The 18,478-nt window shown below is 44.8% G+C and overlaps 1 long non-coding RNA gene across 5 annotated transcripts in view; it reads left to right on the top strand.

The window, feature by feature from the left end:
* The first annotated feature begins 14,944 nt into the window (after positions 1 to 14,944).
* Positions 14,945 to 18,478, top strand: part of LOC102554279 (uncharacterized) — a 52,784-nt gene continuing 49,250 nt past the window's right edge. For 2 of the 5 annotated variants that reach the window (XR_005488501.2, XR_005488500.2), the window contains exon 1: positions 14,945 to 15,816. This is a non-coding gene — a long non-coding RNA (uncharacterized LOC102554279). The remainder of the gene's footprint in view (positions 15,817 to 18,478) is intronic. The other 3 variants (XR_005488502.2, XR_005488499.2, XR_594151.4) reach the window with 3 other exon arrangements.

Genomic DNA, 18,478 nt, shown 5'->3' with positions numbered 1-18,478 from the left:
CTGCAACGACGTTCTTGTTCTTCAACAACATTCCCATATATTTCAAATAGTTCTTTCCTGTTTAAAAAAAATCAATAATTATCTAAATCATTATTACAAAACTGTATTCCAGTTCCTTTCGTTGGATCCCCACATGGCCCTGTTCACTAGTTATTGTCCTGAAAATAGAAGACAGACCCATTAGAGACTTACTTACTTACTTACTTACTTACTTACTTACTTACTTACTTACTTTATTTATTTATTTATTTATTTATTTATTTATTTATTTATTTATGAGGCAGGTATATGCAGTTCTCCTTTCAAGATTACATCATCGTACCTGTCTATTATAGAACCCTGCCCTTGGCTTATCTCCTCCACTAATGTAAGTCTCAGGTGTTGCAGCTACCCCCCAAGTTTGAAGTTTCTTTCTTGTAGTTGGCCTATGTCCTCATGACACAGGGACTGGGGCTGTAGCAGTTGGCAGAGTGCTTGCTTAGCATTCCCAACGCCTCAGGCTTGAGCTCTAGCACTTCATAGACTGGGTGGTGGTGGTGGTGCATACCCAGAATCCCAGCTCTTGTGACGCTGAGGCAGGAGGGTCAGGCTGAGATTCAAGGTCAGATGCATAGTAAGTCTGAGGCTAGCCTGGACTCCATAAGACACTGTTTAAAACACCAGCAGGAACAAATTCCTCAGAATAGGCTCAGCCAGTCTGGTCTGACCTTTAGCACTGATGCAAAATTAGGAAATTAGAAGAAAAAATTGGTAGGAAAATACACTTAACATACGTGGAGGAGATATTCTTATGAACAAAAATTTTGTTAAAAATTGGTTAAGAGATGAAGTATCCGGAAGGGCTGACATTGTCTTTTCTTTCGGTCAAGGGGAGGGGCAGCAGAAGGAATATCTCCTGGTGAGAAGCTGCTGTAGTACACACGTTTCATTAAGGGCTGGAGATAATAGGCAGGGCCATGACAACCAGGCGGAGACATTTTAAAGCATCTTAGAAAGTCTTTTTAAAACCATTCAAGGGTAAGGCAGCAGGGGTGAAATTCTTCCTATTCCAGTTACGGTTTTTCCTTACGCAGCTGACTAATACCTAATATGCGTTTGCTGTGCATTAGGCGTTAATTGCTGTCATCATTAGGAATAGAATAAGGAACCTCAGTGATCAAAAGCGCTTGCCACCAAGACTGAGCTCTACTGCTGACCCGAATTCCATCCATGGGACCCACGAACTGGAATGAGGGGACCAACCGACTCCGGCAAGTGACCCTCAGACTGCCCTATGCACGCCGTGATTTGCAGAGCCTTTCTCACACATAGACAAGCAAACAAACAAACATGTAAAGAATGTAGCAAACATGTAAAGAATAAAGACAGTTTTAGAATAAGATAGTCTCCTCCTTTATTGAGTGAGCACACGATAAAATATTTCATTAAAGAGTGATTTACAGTGCAGGGCTGTGGCCACCTGCTGGCAGATCCTGCCTTGGGAGAGTTTGTCACAATAGCTTTGAGGCTACTACCAAAACCGTACTGCCTGACGGTGGTGTATTGGAGGACCCAAGCTAGCTCAAATAGAATAAAGACCCTCCTGTGAGTTGCATCAGATTGGCTCCTGTCTGGTTTTATTTGGGAACACTAAGGTTTCCCTGGCACTACAGGGCCACCATAAATATACCAAAGACTGGGAACTTGTTAACAACAAACAGTTGTGCTTTCTTAGTTCTGAGGAGTCCAGAATCACAGATTGGGTTGGTCAGGGATCCTTTCTGGTAATTGGTAGAAGAGGAGAATGCATGACTTTGGTCCTACTTTTAAGGATACGAATCGCGTTGTGTGAGGACCCATCCTTGCCCTAATCATCTCCCTCAGCATCCTACATCCTAACACCATCACTTTATGAGTCAGGGTTTTAGCATAGGCTCTTAGCTCACCATATGGACAACAGCACCACCCAAGGACCATCCGATCTTGTCATGTAGGTCTTGAAGACAAGGATGGATGCATTTGGTCAGATAAAGAGAGGGGACATCTAGGACCACTGGATTAGGCTGGTCCCTAAAGGAAAGGCAAGAAACAGTGACACTCGAGCCTGCGTCTTCTGCTTCCACATCTTGTGATGTGCACAGCCCCACTCACCCAGCAGGCGTTCTGCAGTCTCACAGGAGATTTCATTTACAGAGAGTACTTTGTTAGGAAATAACCAAAATTGAAGTTTGAAAAGTATAAAACGAATTTGCAAGTGACAAACACTTTTATAGAAATGAGGTTTCTCAATGAAGGGGAAGAATCGCATCTCAATTGCCTATGATTTTTGGGGAAAAATTAACTTTGGAGAAAATGATGCAAGTGTGAGAATGTTTATAAAAAGAGCTTCAAGTACAATGTATTTTAATAAGTTTGTGGAGAGGAATTACACTTTATTTTAGAACCAATGTGGTCTATGATGTGATGCTCTAAAGAAGCATTGATTTATGTGATATTAGGGATATAACTTTATTGTAGTGACTTGCCATTGGAGCTGGTCCTTTAAGCATCAATCCAATGTTATATACTTAATTTGAGCGTCCTTGTGATTCACTTTTTTTTTTTTTTTTTGAGACAAGCTCTTACTCTATAGCTCTGGCTGGCCTGGAAGTCACTTTGTAGACCAGGTACACTTCATAGAGGTCTGCCTACCTCTGCCTCCTCGATGCTAGGATTAAAGGTGTGGGCCACCATACCTGGATTATTTTTAATTTATGTTTCTGTATTATGACAATAGAAAAGAACAACTAGCAAAAAATTCCTCTTCAATTCCTGTTTCCTCCTTCTTAACCCTTAATCTTTGAAAATACTGTTAATAATTCTCTTGACTTTTCCTCTAGAGTATCACCAGACATGTTCATGACAATAAAATCATGCCTCACTAAATTTTTTTCTATAAAAATTTATTTATTTTGCATGTATGGGTATTTTGTTTGCACAAATATTTGTCCACCTGTGCCCGGTGCCCTTGGAAGTGAGAGGATGGCATTGTATCCTCTCGGGCTGCAGTTACGAATGGTTGTGAGTAGCCATGTGGGTATGGGAATCGAACACGGGTCCTCTGGAAGGGCAGTCAGTGCTCTTGCTGGTCAGCCGCCTCTCCAGACCCTGCCTTATTTTCAGTTTCCAGACATATGTGTCGCGTAATCTATCTTGTTTCCCCATTTAAAGATGCACACAAGTGACATTGCTTTGTCAGTGCATGCAGAGTTTTCTCTTGTGTCTTGTTTTCAGGACATGGGCCATCTAGTTGTTGGGATAAGCCACCTCCCTCTTAACCCCTCACTTTCAAGGGGCGTTTGTTGTTTCAAAAACCCTTTTGATTAACCTTACACATACCATCTAAGTATTGTTCAGGTCTATCAGTGAGCTCATATTTGAGTGGGATATTATTAGTTCTCTCTCTCTCTCTCTTTCTCTCTCTCTCTCTCTCTCTCTCTCTCTCTCTACACACACACACACACACACACACACACACACACACACACACACACACTAACAAGGTATAGGAGAGTTGGGGTATGGAGAAAGAAAGGCATTAGGATTAACAGATGAAAGAAGCCAGTGGACAGGAAGACTGGAACCCCTCCCAGTAGGGTACATGTAACAAACAGAGCTCAGCTATACACACTCAGGGGAAGGCTGGTGCTGAGTGAGGAATCTGACAAGATTGAACTCATGTGGCACAGGGGCTTTGGAGCATCTTCCAAGCCTTTTTAGCCTTCTTAGTAAACCGTCTTGGAAGCTAGAGAGATGGCTCAGTGGTTAGGAGCATTTGCTTCTCTTTCAAAGAGCCAGGATTCAGTTCCCAGCACTCACACAAGCAATATACAGGATTTCATTGTGACGTATATAATTGTACTTTATTCGTAGTAACTCCCATTGCCCTCCCTCCCTTCCACATTGCTCTTGCTGCTCCCCTCCCTTCTCTCGAATAGCGCTCCTCCCCGTTTTGCTGTCCTGTCACCTGTATTTTGTTACTCTCTCCCTCTTCCCTTTAAACCCCTCCCCAGTCTCTTGGTACACTTTCTACTTTCCTGCCCACATGCATATATATTTAAGTCTAGGTTTTGCATGAGAGCACACTTGCAGCGTGTGTCTCACTGAATTTGGATTATTTTACTTAACACACTGGTCTCCAGTTTCACCCATTTTTCTTGAAAGTGGCACAATTTACTTTGTCACAGCCGATTAACATTTTGTGACATACGCACATTGCATCATATCTATTCATCTCTGTGAGTAGGAAAGGGCAAAAAGTCAAAGTGGTAACCTTTGTTGTCTGGTAAGGACTACTTTGTTCTTCTGGGATGGAGCCTTGCGTCTTGCTTCTCCTGTGGGGAGAGCGTGTCCAGGCTGTTCCCATTTTCAGGTAATTGTGAGTAATACAGGCAGATGAACAGGCATCTCTGTAGCACACTTAGAAGCCTTTGGGAATGTTCTGAGGAAAGATGCAGTCAGGTCATATGGGGACGAGGCAGGATAGAAAGGCAGGGAATGCAGGTTGGGGAGCTTGAGAGAGAGAGAGAGAGAAGCCACACACCTACAGAGAACCAAGAATTCCTGAGCAATTACCAACCACTTTGAGGCTCCCCTCCCTTCCCACTGCTGTGTTTTAGGAATCCCACTGGCAGCTCCATTCATTGAGAAAGCACAGGGCTAAACTCCTGTGCTTCACTCCCAGACGCCTGCCTTCCTTCTCAGAATAGAGTTCTATACAAGTCCTCTTCAGAGCCACCTCCCTTGCCTCTATTATCAAATACGAGGGAAAGGGAGGTGGAAAGACATACACCTCCAAAAGTGATACTCAGGCGAATGCTAAGACCATCCTCCGAGAAGCCAGTGCCCATGCCTGGTAGATCTTGCTTTCTGTTGAATATTGAGATAGGACCTTTGTTCAGTCTAGGCTGGGTTGACCAGATGGTCTTTCTGCCCCAGTGCTGGGTTGACCAGATGGTCTTTCTGCCCCAGTGCAATAGTTACTCGCAGGCACCAAACACCTATAGCCCTTCAAGTCTCCAAGTTGAATAGGAAATCTACTGTCACCAAGTGTTTTCTTTTTTTTTAAATTTGATTCTTTGGACCTTAATTCTGTCTCATCTAGCATTGATATTGTACTCTTTAAAAACTGATTTTCTTTCCACTTTATGGTATAGTCTCTTTTTCAATTTCTCAAAATCACTTTTGAGATAATACCTCTTTTATTTGGGCACAGAATTAAATTTTGCTTCAGAGACATTATGAAAAATCTGCTTTTAACTGTGTAAGCTAAACAAACTTGTTTATTTTTTTATGTAACAGATACATTTGGCTCGAATTATATTATTTCCATGTTTTGATTTTTATTTTTTCTTTTTTAGGACAGCTTTTCGTCTCGTAATTTTCCCGTTTATTTTGTTTGGTTGTTTGAAGGCCTGTAATTTATAACAGTCTACAGTTTGCATTTCTGTAATTATAACGTTCTGTGGCCTTTTACATGTTTAGCATATGACAGTCCCCAAATATGAGTTAGAATTTAATTAGTGTTCGATCCTTGTTTGTTTTGTGTTATGCTGGAAGTCAGCAGTGGATGCATGGGGTAATTTCTTCACAGTTCCTGAGGCAGGGGATACATGTGAATTCCTCTTCCCTAGTGGCAACATGGACCCAGTTTCTATTCTTGGCTTTTTTCCCACTGCGACACACCTTGCCTGTTTAGTTTACCTATTGAAGGTGAATGACTGAGTCTGGCTATTTAGGGCTTCCAGGGCCCAGGTTCTGACCCTAGCAGTTCCCGTAACCCTGACCTGATGGCCTCTGAACACTGCACTTCTGCCCTCAGCTCCTGAACGTTAGAGAGAATGTGCTCAAGGCATGGCAGTGTGGTCCTGTGTTCTAGAACTTCCTCTTCCTCTCACGGATTGCTCAGCATTAGCCAAGAAAATCCAGCTGGACTTCCTCCTCTGGGCTTCTCAATGTTTCTGTTTCTGTGCCCTAGTTTCCTTCTTAGTGATAATTTGTTTGCTCTACTGTCCCGTTTCTAGAAAGGCTGCCCTTCTGCACCTGAGCCCTCATTCAAAGAGCTATTTAATTTAGCATTGACTGTAAGTCCTGGTAAAACTCTGGAGCAGAGTTTTGAACATTGGCTCCATTCATTGACTACCAGCCCTTTTCTGTTGATAAAGTTAGTATCAGTGTTTTATATGTATCCTTTACCTAGCTGTACTTCAATCCTTTTTATTACTCTGGCTTATCTCTTTATGGCTCATTCCCTTGAAGGGGTGGATGGGGTGGGTAGGTGGTACAAGATGCCCACGCTTGTATCAAGACTTTACAGTTTGGGGACTTGAAAAATCTTTGCTACAGACAGTTCCCTCCCCAAGATACTACTCATCTGTGCAAATTTTCAAAATTAGAATAAGTTAAAGTCTAGCCTTCTTTCCTCTGTCACACAGATCAAATTGGATCCAGGACTCTTCTCTACCAACCTTGTTTGCCCCTTATCTGGTACCCATTATGGCAGAGGAGAGGGGAGGGGAGGGAGGAGAGGGGGAGGATGCTGTGGGGAGGTTGTGGGTAGGAGTAGTGTCAACTCTACCAGGAAGGGTACCTCCCCCCAGGAATGGTTTTCTGCTATGGAGTGATGTTTTCACCTCCCTCCCAGCCTCTTCTCAGACTTTCTGTGTGTGGTTTCTTTTGCCTCACCTCTGCTTCTTTTGCAAGCTTTTGTTTGCACTTTGGAGTGTCTAGATTCCAGGACTCCAGGTATTGTTGAAAACAGAACACTGGCACAGCATTCGCTTCTCAGTTGTGCTTCGGTGAGATCTGCAGAGGTGTTGACACTCGAGGTCTGATTTGACCCTAGAATTTAGTGAGTATGGCACTTTCAGGAGCATGGGTCAAGGGCCGAGTGAGGAACTCTTGGCAATTTTGAGGTACCTTTCCTCCTCTGCCCTATGTGTCACCGTAAGAAGGAAGAGAGGTAACAAGAGACCTTCCGCAGCCCTCAGTTACTGTTTTTGTTAGTACAGTCCTCACCTGTGTATGGCTTTTCCATTCCATGATCAACACACAAGAGTCTCTCTGCTAAGCAACCGCTGATCTTCTCTAAAGCTCAAGGTAGTTAAACTATGAAGATCCAAAGGGACAAAGAAGCAGTTACCTGACATTCTACATAGTGTGCATGTTATTTTATGTTGCTTGTGTGTGTGTGTGTGTGTGTGTGTGTATGTGTGTGTGTTTGTGTGTGTGTGTTTGCAGGTATATAGGTGTGTGTGCGTATGTTTGCAGGTATATGTGTGTGCATAGTTGTGTGTGTGTGTGTGTGTGTGTTTGCAGGTGTATGTGTGTGCATAGGTGTGTGTGTGTAGACATGGCACGTGCTTGTGCTCTCTCACTTGAGAGCAGAAGCCAAAGGTTGACATGAGAGTGGACGTGACATCTTCTTCTCTATCTACTTTTGTTTTGAGACAAGGTCTCTCACTGAACCAGGACCTTACTGATTGGGTCAGAGGGATCTACCTGTCCACAGGCTCCATTGTACCTGCACCTAGCTTTTTACATGCAGATCAGACTCAGACCCTCTTGCTTGGGTGGTGAGCACCTTCCTCGGGAGTCATGGGTCCGGCTCCTGTTGCACGACATTGGTGTATTTTGTTTTTCTTATGGGTCCATCATTTCAATGCTTCCACCTATCTGTATAGAGCTGTGCTTCAAGGATGCTGGGAAAGACGAGCTCAGAGTCAGCCTGGGTTGCTTTTAAAACCAAAAGTCAGCGGGCATTGCCAGAGCATGGCCACAGCATGCGAGAGAGGGACCCTTAATTCCAAATGGTCTCTAAAGCATATGCATTGCCTGAGACCTGATATTTTCACGCATGTGACATTATACCACCACTATCCCCACCTCTGAATGTCAAGGACAAAGTTATCTGTGTATTCCTTTTATTACTACCTCCCAGAATCACTTAGCTGCTTAGCAACACTACACTACATTTGCTGAGGTTTTTATCTGTCACATTGAAAGCAGAAGTGGTTGGGGGACCGGCTGAGTTTGATGGAAATGAATGCAAAAAGATTTTCTTTACAAAAAGGCAGGGGTGGGGATGGAGGGGAGGATGCACCTCAGAGTATATTAAATTCTGTGCTGACAGTGACAGAGAGATGAATAAGTCACTTGCTTCCCAGTCAATTGGAAGGCAGTGGGTTAGCATTTATTAAACACCTAGCATGTGGCAAATATCACACTAGACATGATGTTGATTCTTCATGGAAGTTCCGTTGTGCTGACATGACTGCCCTGCCTCATGCAGGGCTTGTGTATGTTCAGAGAGGGCTGGAGCCCAATGTGGGCTCTCACTTTAAAGGGCTCACTCTTGCTCCTGTACCACACTGCTCAGAGCTCACTACCACAGAACCAATGCAGTTCTACGATGTGCAAGCCATGTGCTTGGACTGGATATGAAACCAGGCAGCCTTGGGGCTCCCCACTTGAGGACCTGAGTTAGAGTGTCACATGAATGCAAGCTGCAAGGCTATGGGACTTTTGGAAGTCCTTGTCAGCTGGCTGGAAGGGAACCAGGGCTTGAGAGATGGGTTTGGGAATGAGTGCTTGATTGTCACGAAAGTTAAAAGTGAGTAACACTATCAAGAATGTGCTGTTTCGGCAACCAACAGATTGGGAAAAGATCTTTACCAATCCTACAACAGATAGAGGCCTTATATCCAAAATATACAAAGAACTCAAGAAGTTAGACCGCAGGGAGACAAATTACCCTATTAAAAATGGGGTTCAGAGCTAAACAAAGAATTCACGGCTGAGGAATGCTGAATGGCAGAGAAACACCTAAAGAAATGTTCAACATCTTTAGTCATAAGGGAAATGCAAATCAAAACAACCCTGAGATTTCACCTCACACCAGTGAGAATGGCTAAGATCAAAAACTCAGGTGACAGCAGATGCTGGAGAGGATGTGGAGAAAGAGGAACACTCCTCCATTGTTGGTGGGGTTGCAGACTGATACAACCATTCTGGAAATCAGTCTGGAGGTTCCTCAGAAAATTGGACATTGAACTACCTGAGGATCCAGCTATACCTCTCTTGGTCATATACCCAAAAGATGCCCCAACATATAACAAAGACACGTGATCCACTATGTTCATCGCAGCCTTATTTATAATAGTCAGAAGCTGGAAAGAACCCAGATGCCCTTCAACAGAGGAATGGATACAGAAAATGTGGTACATCTACACAATGGAGTACTACTCAGCTATCAAAAACAATGACTTCATGAAATTCATAGGCAAATGGATGGAACTATGGAATATCCTGAGTGAGGTAACACAGTCACAGAAAAAGCACATCATATGCACTTACTGATACAGGGATATTAGCCCAAAAGCTCGAATTACCCAAGATACAATCCACAGAAGCTCAAGAAGGAGGATAACCAAAGTGCAGATGATTCACTCCTTCCTAAAAGGGGGAACAAAAATATTCATAGGAGGGGGTATGGGGGCAAAGTTTAGAGCAGAGACTGAAGGAATGGCCATTCAGAGTCTACCCCACATGTGCCATATATATATATATATACATATATATATATATATATATATATATATATATATATATATATATATATATACAGCCACCAAAATTAGATAAGATTGATGAAGCTAAGAAGTGCATGCTGACAGGAACTAGATATAGATGTCTCCTGAGAGACATGGCCAGATCATGTCAAATACAGATGTGAATGCTAGCAGCAAAGCATTGAACTGAGAACAGGACCCCCATTGGAGGAATTAGAGAAAGGATTGAAAAAGCTGAAGGGGTTTGTAATCTCATAAGACCAACAAGGCCAACCAACCAGAGCTCTCAGGGACTAAACCACTACCCAGAGACTATACATGGACAAACCCATGGCTCTGCTGCATAGGTAGCAGAGGTGCCTTGTTAGGCACCAAGGGAAGGTGAAGCCCTTGGTCCTTCCAAGGTTAGACCCCCCAGTGAAGGAGAATGTCAGGGGGGATGATGGGGGGTGGATTAGGAGGGGAACACCCTTATAGAATAAGGGGAGGGTGATGTAATATGGTGCTCATGTTCAGGAAACTGGGAAAGGGAATAACATTTGAAATGTAAATAAAAAATATTCAATTAAAAAAAAGAATGTGCCGTTTCGTTCAGAAAATATGCACACTGCCTGCTCTGTTGTCTACTCGTGTGTGTGTGTGTGTGTGTGTGTGTGTGTGTGTGTGTGTGTGCGCGTGTACAGTGAATGCAAAGGTTGACAGCAGAGGTCTTCCTCAGTCACTTCCCCCACCTTTTGATCTTTTTTTTTTGAGACAAGGTCTCTCATAGAACCTGGCACTTGTCAGTTAAACTACACAGGCTGCCCAGCAAACTCCAGGGACCCTCCTGCCTCCGCCTTCCCAGTGCATGAAGTATGTTTTAGGCTCATTGCTCTCCAGAGGCTGGCCACTTCTCGGTGGCTTTAGTGGATCTATGGGGAATGGAGTGCTTTATGGCCATTCTTTTGGGGAATTCAATATGGTGCCTCAACACTTCTTCTAGTTGTATAACATTTGTTTTATTTTGAGACAGCGGTTCCCTCTGTGACTCAAGCTGGCTTTCAGCCCAGCTCTCTTGCCTCAGCCCCTGGGGCACTGAGATTACAGGGATGGGCCACCACTGCCAACCCTTCCAACACTCTTGCCTTGAGGCCTCTGCCTTCCTTTGCTTCTTAGTACAGGCCACTGGAGGTAAAACTTTGCAGCATGCGCCCTCTGACACTGTGAGGTAATATGGCTGTGTAATTAAACAGTTTAGCAACACTGACATTTCTGTATTTGCACTAGAATTATCTTGATATTACCGGGGACTGGAGACTGCTACCACCTGCTAGGGACATATGCATATGTTTGAGCAAAGGTTAATGAGTCTATTCAGAAAAATGATTCAGGTGAGGGCTGTGGAGCGTCTGGGTGCATCTTAATGTAACGGGGCTGAAGATTTTGAGAGGAACTAACCCAATTTGGAGCAAAACAACTGGAAATAGTAGTCAAAGTTTTGAAAGTTCTAATTTTTTTTTAGGACTGGGGTGGAAATGATCTTTGATTAGTTATTGAAGTCTTTGTGTCTCTCTCTGTGTCTCTCTTTCTGTGTCTCTCTGTCTGTCTCTGTCTGTCTGTCTCTGTCTCTGTCTGTCTCTCTCTGTGTTCTCTCTCTCTCTGTGTTGTGTGTGTGTGTGTGTGTGTGTGTGTGTGTGTGTGTGTGTGTGTGTGTTCTCTCATCCCCCAGCCCCCTTCCTGGTTTCACATCGTAGTCCCGGGCAGCCTCGAATTCTCAATCCTCTGACTTTCATCTCCTTGATTATTGGGATTATTGGTGTGTACCACCATGCCTGCTGGAGTATTATTTCAGTCTTAAGTAGCAGACACATTCCCTGTGGTCTGAGCACTCTTGGGGTTTGGTTTCCTTTGTTCACTGGTGTTGAGCGATGGTCACGGAACTGCTGAGCTGTATCCCTTGTCCCTCGCACACTAACCCTCTGTTGAAAAATGAGAAACAAATAGCCCTGTACCTTAGAGTTCAGTATCTTTGCCCAGCCCAACGCTGGGCATTCATTTGAGCTACTTTGTAGTCAAGGGTGCCTTGGTTTACAAGCATTGAGTTATCAAGAGGTTGACGAGTTTGATGCCAGTAAACCTACCTTCCAGGTCAGTTCTCTGTTCTCTGAACCTCGTGCTTTAAATACGATGGCGAAGATGGTGGGGCTCTTCAACATGCTGTTTTAAGGTATGGATATGGTGAGCGTTTTTCTTCTCCAGTTCACAAAGAGTAGAAACCCCATCAAAAGCATGACATTGACTCACGCTGGCATGATGGGTTGACCTAGAGGGGCCCTCTCGACCTTCCAGAAAAAGTGCCGACACTTGTCTCCTTATCGCTCAACTCGGCCTGACTTTAAGAAAGGACCGACAATATAAAAATAGTTGTCTTTTATTTCCCACCTGTCAGGGCCGTTCTCCCTTCTCTCAGCCTTCACTGACATTCTTTGATTGACACCCTCCTCGGTACTAAAAGGGAACAGAGAATACAGAGCCTCTAGAATGTTCTATTTTATTGACAGACGTTGAGACGTTGTCAGGGACAATTGCCTAGCAACCTGCATGGCTCCGCTTTGGAGGAAAGGGGGGCGGGTAGGATTATATCTCAATAAAAAGGTAACCGTGTGTGTGAAAGGCTATCGCTAAACGGGGAGGATTTCATTCCAAGTAGGTCTTTAAGTCAGCGATGTTGCGTGTAAAATCTGTACAAATTATTTTTTCCTTGGGCCAGTGGTTTGCTGAGAGTGTTGAGAAAAAAAGACCTTTGTAAAATATACTTGGCTGTGGGTTCAGTGCCAATGGAATTTATTGACACAGAGTAGAGATTCTGAAAGGACTAACTTTAGGTATTTGATTGAACAGGCCACAAACAAACAAACAAAAATACCTGTTTGTTTTTTAATAACCCCAGGAGGAAAATCTCTTCCGACTTTGTCTAATAACACCCCCCACATTTCCTCTCATTAGGCCAGATAGGTCACATGCCTAGTTTTGAACCAATCACAGCGGCTATAAGTTATAATTCCCCGGAGCTGGTTAAATGGAATCTTAGTCTGATTCCTGAGAAGTCCCGAGAACCTGAGGCCATTTGTTTGAGAGCCCTTAGGTTAGAGATTTGTTAATTTGGAGAAATAAGATAATAGATGAAAATATTTTTGTGTCTGGGGTATTGGATCGAGTTCTCTTTATTATATGCCATAGAGTCCCCAAAATAATGGTGTGCAAGTGACCCTTATTGATTACTTTTATTGTTGCTGTGACCAAATAACTTGACAAGAAGTCACTAAAGGGAGGAAGGGGTTAATTTGGCTCAGAGTCTGAAGGGATAAAACCCATCATGGCGGGAAAGATTCAGTAAGTAGCAGGAGGGTGAAGCATCTGGGTCCATTTCATCTGTATCTAGGACACAGAAGGCAGACAGGACGTGGGGCCGGGCTAGGAAGCCCTCAGATCCTCCACTGACTTACTTTAGTGAAAATTCACCTCTTAAAGGCTCTACAGTCTTCTAGAATAGAGACACTAGCTAGGAACCAAGTGTTTGCCCACATGCGCCAATGTGGACACATCATTTCTTTATCTGCCTATCTGCGCTCTCTCTCTCTCTCTCTCTCTCTCTCTCTCTCTCTCTCTCCTCTAGTTTTGATGTTTTCCATTCAGTAGTTGCATAGAGTAACCCGCCTAGGCCAAGCCGGGGGTACCATTCCTCTTCCAGGCTGGGGTTGGATTAGTGCTGCCTGAACCCCATTGGGATGCTGATGCTGGGGTGCAATGCTGTGTGGGACTCATTATCTGGTTGATCTCTAAGATCACATTTGCTGGGGCAGAGACTGTTGTTTTCCCCTTCATAATGAGAAGATTATGAGAGTCATCTACCCTCCATCAGTTGACAGGGCTTGTCTGTACCCACGAGGAGGGAAGGCGAAGTGTGAGAACTGTCCCTGGACCAGCAGTTGTCCGTCACTCTTCCCACAGAGAATCTCCACACTAGCTGAAGTGAACGAGGAGCCCCAAGGCTTCCACTCTACCCTGCTTCCGAGACTTGCTTCTCCTTTCCTTTCTTCCCAGTTTCGTCTGATTGTAGCTGCACACACAGGATTCCTGTTACACTCCGATGCCCATGTGAGAAGCCACAGTTCCAGCCCAGCTCTCAGATCCTGGTAACAAGAGCCTCTTCCCCTCTCTGACCCTCAGATCCCTTGATTTGGGAATCGAAGGGGTCAGATCAGAAGCTGTCCAAGTCCTTTTCATCCTCTGAGCTCAGATTTTGTGACTTTTACCATTGTCCAAAGTGGTACTTGTTAGTTTTGTGGAAACCAACTAGACGGCTGGCTCAGATGTTATTAATTCTGCACAGTAACCTCTTCTTAGTGAGTTGTCAGCTGGGAGCACCACGGCGGTCGTAAAAGGCCATCAGGGCTAGTGGGGAACAGAGCTAACTTGAGATCTGCTGGGCATTTCTCATGTGAAGGCAATCACATCTCTGGAGGGAGAAAGGTCAACAGCCTGTAGCTGCCAAGGGGACAAGAAGGGGTCTGCCACCCTCGGAACACAAATCAGTCTGAAACACAAATGCCCTTTGCTGTCGTTGCCTAATGGCTCTGAATGTCAAATGATATTATTTTGGGAGACCGTTAAGATCCCTTCTCGGCTCGCAGCAGGGTATAAATCCCCTCATCTCGTTTGATTAATCCTAGAGACTATGGGATATGTTACAAGGTGCAGGAAACACAACTGCAGCAGGAGAATCAGTAGCATTAACGAGCGAGTATGGAAGTTCTTTTAAAGCCTGAGGGTTTTTTTTTTCTTTTCCTGATTCCATATTGCACAAAAAAAAAAAAAAAAGGGAGGAACCCCGTGGAGCCTCGTGAATGAGCATTTCATAGGAAGTATCATTAAGTGGGTAGGAATATATGTAAAATCTGCACAGCAGATGAGACGGCTCAGCAGGTAAAGGCACCTGCCACCAAGGCTGAGGACCGACTGAGTTTGAGCCACGTGCCAGGAGAGCTCGGGCTCCTGCAGGTTGTCCTCTGACCTCCACGCCTGTGCCACAAAGAAACACAGATTAAAGAATTCTTTCCCTTCCCACAATTCATACCCCCACGTCTCTGAACACATACAGACACCTGCGTCTGGCAAGAGAGACCATAATATCAATAGTGATTACTCTAGCTGCCCGGATGACAAACGAGTTTTTAATTCTTTAGGTTCTTTCTAGCAGACACATATTGTATTATAATGAGAAGATGCACTGGGAATGATATTATTTTAAAATATATTTTCTTGTTCTATTCCCTAGGAAGGCTGCTAAGAATGATTCTTCCTCCTCTCCCGCCCTCCTCCTCCCCGTCCCCCTCCCCCGTCCCATTCGAATATGGAAGAACTTCAAGTGTCCCTTGAAACAGATAACAGAGCCCTGTCTGGGAATCAAGCCACATCTTCCCTTTCAAGACCTGGAAGCCACCGTGGCCTGACAAGCAGTAAGAGACGCGATAATAAAGAGGACGAGCCACTCCAGGGCTGGATTTCATTTCCAGCTTAATTAAATCCAAGAAACACACCTGACCTCCAGCTTTGAAGAGCTGCCTCAAAAGCCAGGTGCCCTCGTCAGCTTGGGCTCACCCCGCCGAGATTGTGGGAAAGGGGCCCAGAAGAGGGTGGAGGGAGGCGGAAGCCAACTGAGATGAAACTGGAGGCAGGAAGCAATATCGCAGAGAAAGCTGTTTTATCCGGTGGGTGAGATCCGCTTGCCCTTCTGCTTAAAAGGTGAACAGGAGGTTCACCTGCAAAGGCGCTGAACTGAAATTCCTCCCACGGCCCCTACGCCCCCGCCACCTATCCCTCTCCTGCAAGCTGCTGCCCATCCCTGCCCACACTGCTGTGGGAAATTGGGTACCAAATGTACTTGGTTAGCACAAGTCTCCACGGGGCCATCAGTGCGCATGGCTGGAGGGGTTTCCTGCATTACACACTTGATATTGTTTCTGCTCCCTCAGCAAGGATGTTGTGATTCCGTACTGATACCTGGGGTCCCTTTGTTCTCAGCTGTAGAAGCCAGTGATTCCATAAAGAGGTAAGATCCTGGTCCTTTCTCAGGAATTCCAAAGGAACGGCCTCCTCTGGTCTTTGCTTTCATACCCACTTAGAACACATTCCAGGGTTTGACAGGAGAGCAAAATAGCAGAGAGAACCCTTGGGTCTGAGAAGCTGGGTGAGAGAAGAGGGGTAGGGTGGGACTCATTCACAGGAAGGCCTTATCAGAGGAAACTTGAAGGCGGGGCTAAGGGGGCATGGAGAGAGAAAGAGACCAAGAGAGAGCGGGAGAGAGCGAGAGAGCGGCCAGAGTGAGAGGGCGAGAGAGAGAGAGAGAGAGAGAGAGAGAGAGAGAGAGAGAGAGAGAGAGAGCGCTCATTACACTGGCCATGGCCTGGTAGGCCCTGCCAGTGACTTGCTGTGGGCTATCTGAAGGGTAGGACATACATCTTTAGGGCAGAAGTCCAGTTACTTGAGTTGGTAGAGTGAGAGCTTGAGCCGAGCAAGCTGGACTCAGCCCTAGTCCTGAATGGGCCAATTAAACAGACAAAGGGAGTGAGAGGAAGAGAGGATTGCTCACCGTGGCCTTGTTGAGAAAAGGAATGAAGAGACTCATGTTTCCCACCCCATATTCATGTGGGGGTCCTGATGGAGGTGTCAAGAGGCAGCAAGAACCATAGCTGAGCCAGCTGGGTCAAGGCGTGGCCCTGCACATCACCAGCATGGGTGTCTATGTGTCCTGTATGATGGTCTGACAAGCTGTCAGACCCGTGAAATCTCTGAGACAAGTTCCCATTCTGGCTGGCCCCAAGTGTCAGCTTTTTCCTTTCCCAGCGGGAGGTTTTTTTTTTTTTTAAATGAAATTTCAATTTCTTGGGGGAGCATTTCAGTAGCCTGATAGCCAAGGGAGGGACACATTCTTTTTTTTTTTTTTTTTTTGGTTCTTTTTTTCGGAGCTGGGGACCGAACCCAGGGCCTTGCGCTTCCTAGGTAAGCGCTCTACCACTGAGCTAATTCCCCAGCCCCGGGAGGGACACATTCTTTAGGATATCTTTATCCCAGCCAGGAAAGCATCAGTTTTTGTTGCCAAAGGCAATTCTCTGAAGGAAGGGACTGTTGGGAGCTCATGATCATGAATACTTGAGAGTTGGGGGTAGGAAGGGGGAGCTATGCCAGCCGGCTTGAGGGCGTCACCAGTGTCCACCAATCTACACTTGGTCTATACTATGCCCCTCTGGGAGGTGAAGTGGATCCAGGGAGGCCCTTTCCACTCCCCCACTGTTGTGAGGACTGTTGCGATGGTTCATAAGACAACCTTACAGTCAGTTCCTTTCATTAGAGTTATGGTCACCCTGGTCTGTAAAATGGGGCTAATGAGGACATGTATAGGGATTCATGAAAAGGAGTTCACATGCCACAACATGGCACCTGCTGTGTTCCCTGGGCACACCACAGGGAGGGTTTCTGGCTTGCTTTCTTTGTTTCAAAGACACACACACACACACACACACACACCACACATACACCACACACACACAGAGACACACACACACCATACACATGCTCACACGCACATCCGCTCATGCACACACACACAGATACACATATACATCACACACATACACACAGATACACAGATGCACACATACACATGCGTACACAGATACATATACATACACACACACTCCACATGCACATACGTGTGCACACGCACACACACACACACAGACACATACAAAGTTAAAGTTCTCACAAGGTGTTATTTTTTTTTTTTTGCTTGAAGGTTTATTTATTTTTACTTTACATGTTTGAGTGTTTTTCCCAAGGTGTTATTTTTTTTGCTTGAAGGTTTATTTATTTTTACTTTACATGTTTGAGTGTTTTTCCCATGCGTATGTACATGTACCATGGATGTACAGTGCCTGCAGAGGCCAAAGATATCAGATCCTTTGGAACTGGAGTTACAGACATTTGTGACTCACCAAGTGGGTGCTGGGAACCAAACCCAGGTTCTCTGCAAGAGCAAGGTGCTTTTAACCACTGAGCCATCCCTTCTGCCTCTCTCAAGACACTAGGCTTTGATTGTGAATAAAAATTTCCTCCAGGAAGTCATGCATCCCACTGAACCTTCTGCAAGCATGATTAATTGGTTAGACCTACAGTGGTCGTGAGGTTGGAATGTTGCAGGTCTATATAGCCTATTTAAAATTCATCCTCGGGGCTGGAGAGGTGGCTCGGTGGTTAAGAGCACTGACTGCTCTCCCAGAGGTCCTGAGTTCAAATCCCAGCAACCACATGGTGGCTCACAACCATCTGTAATCAGATCTGATGCCCTCTCCTGGTGTGTCTGAAAACAGCTACAGTGTACTTATATATAGTAAATAAATAAATCTTTAAAAAAAATAAAATTTATCCTTATCCATCTTTATAAAAATAACTTATAAGAATCATTGTCTACTAATATTATCAACCCTCTGTGTAGAACCTGGCTTCCCGTGACTAACAGATAAAATGTTTAGAAATGTGCCAACATAGCAGAACCCTATTCTACTGGCCAGAGGCTAAAAGTGTCTTCAGACAGCACCTGAGGCCCAGAGCGGGTGTTTCCTGGCTCTGCAGTGACCCGCCTTCCTATCCTTCACATCAATGCTTTTAAAAGGTGTCTCGGCTATGACTTTCTTTGCTCTGTTCCTGTAAAAGCTTCGTGAAACTGTCTTCATGTTAGAGCACGAAGTTGGGGATATTTTAAATCTGTGTTCCTGGGCCATGGTAACTCACATTTGACTTCAGAATAAACTCTCTCTTATTCTCTTTGAAGCAAGAGCAGTGCTTTTGTGATT

The sequence above is a fragment of the Rattus norvegicus genome, chromosome 8 (assembly GCF_036323735.1).
Source record: "Rattus norvegicus strain BN/NHsdMcwi chromosome 8, GRCr8, whole genome shotgun sequence".
NCBI classification, from domain to species: domain Eukaryota; kingdom Metazoa; phylum Chordata; class Mammalia; order Rodentia; family Muridae; genus Rattus; species Rattus norvegicus.
This window is presented reverse-complemented; position numbering and strand designations above follow the sequence as displayed.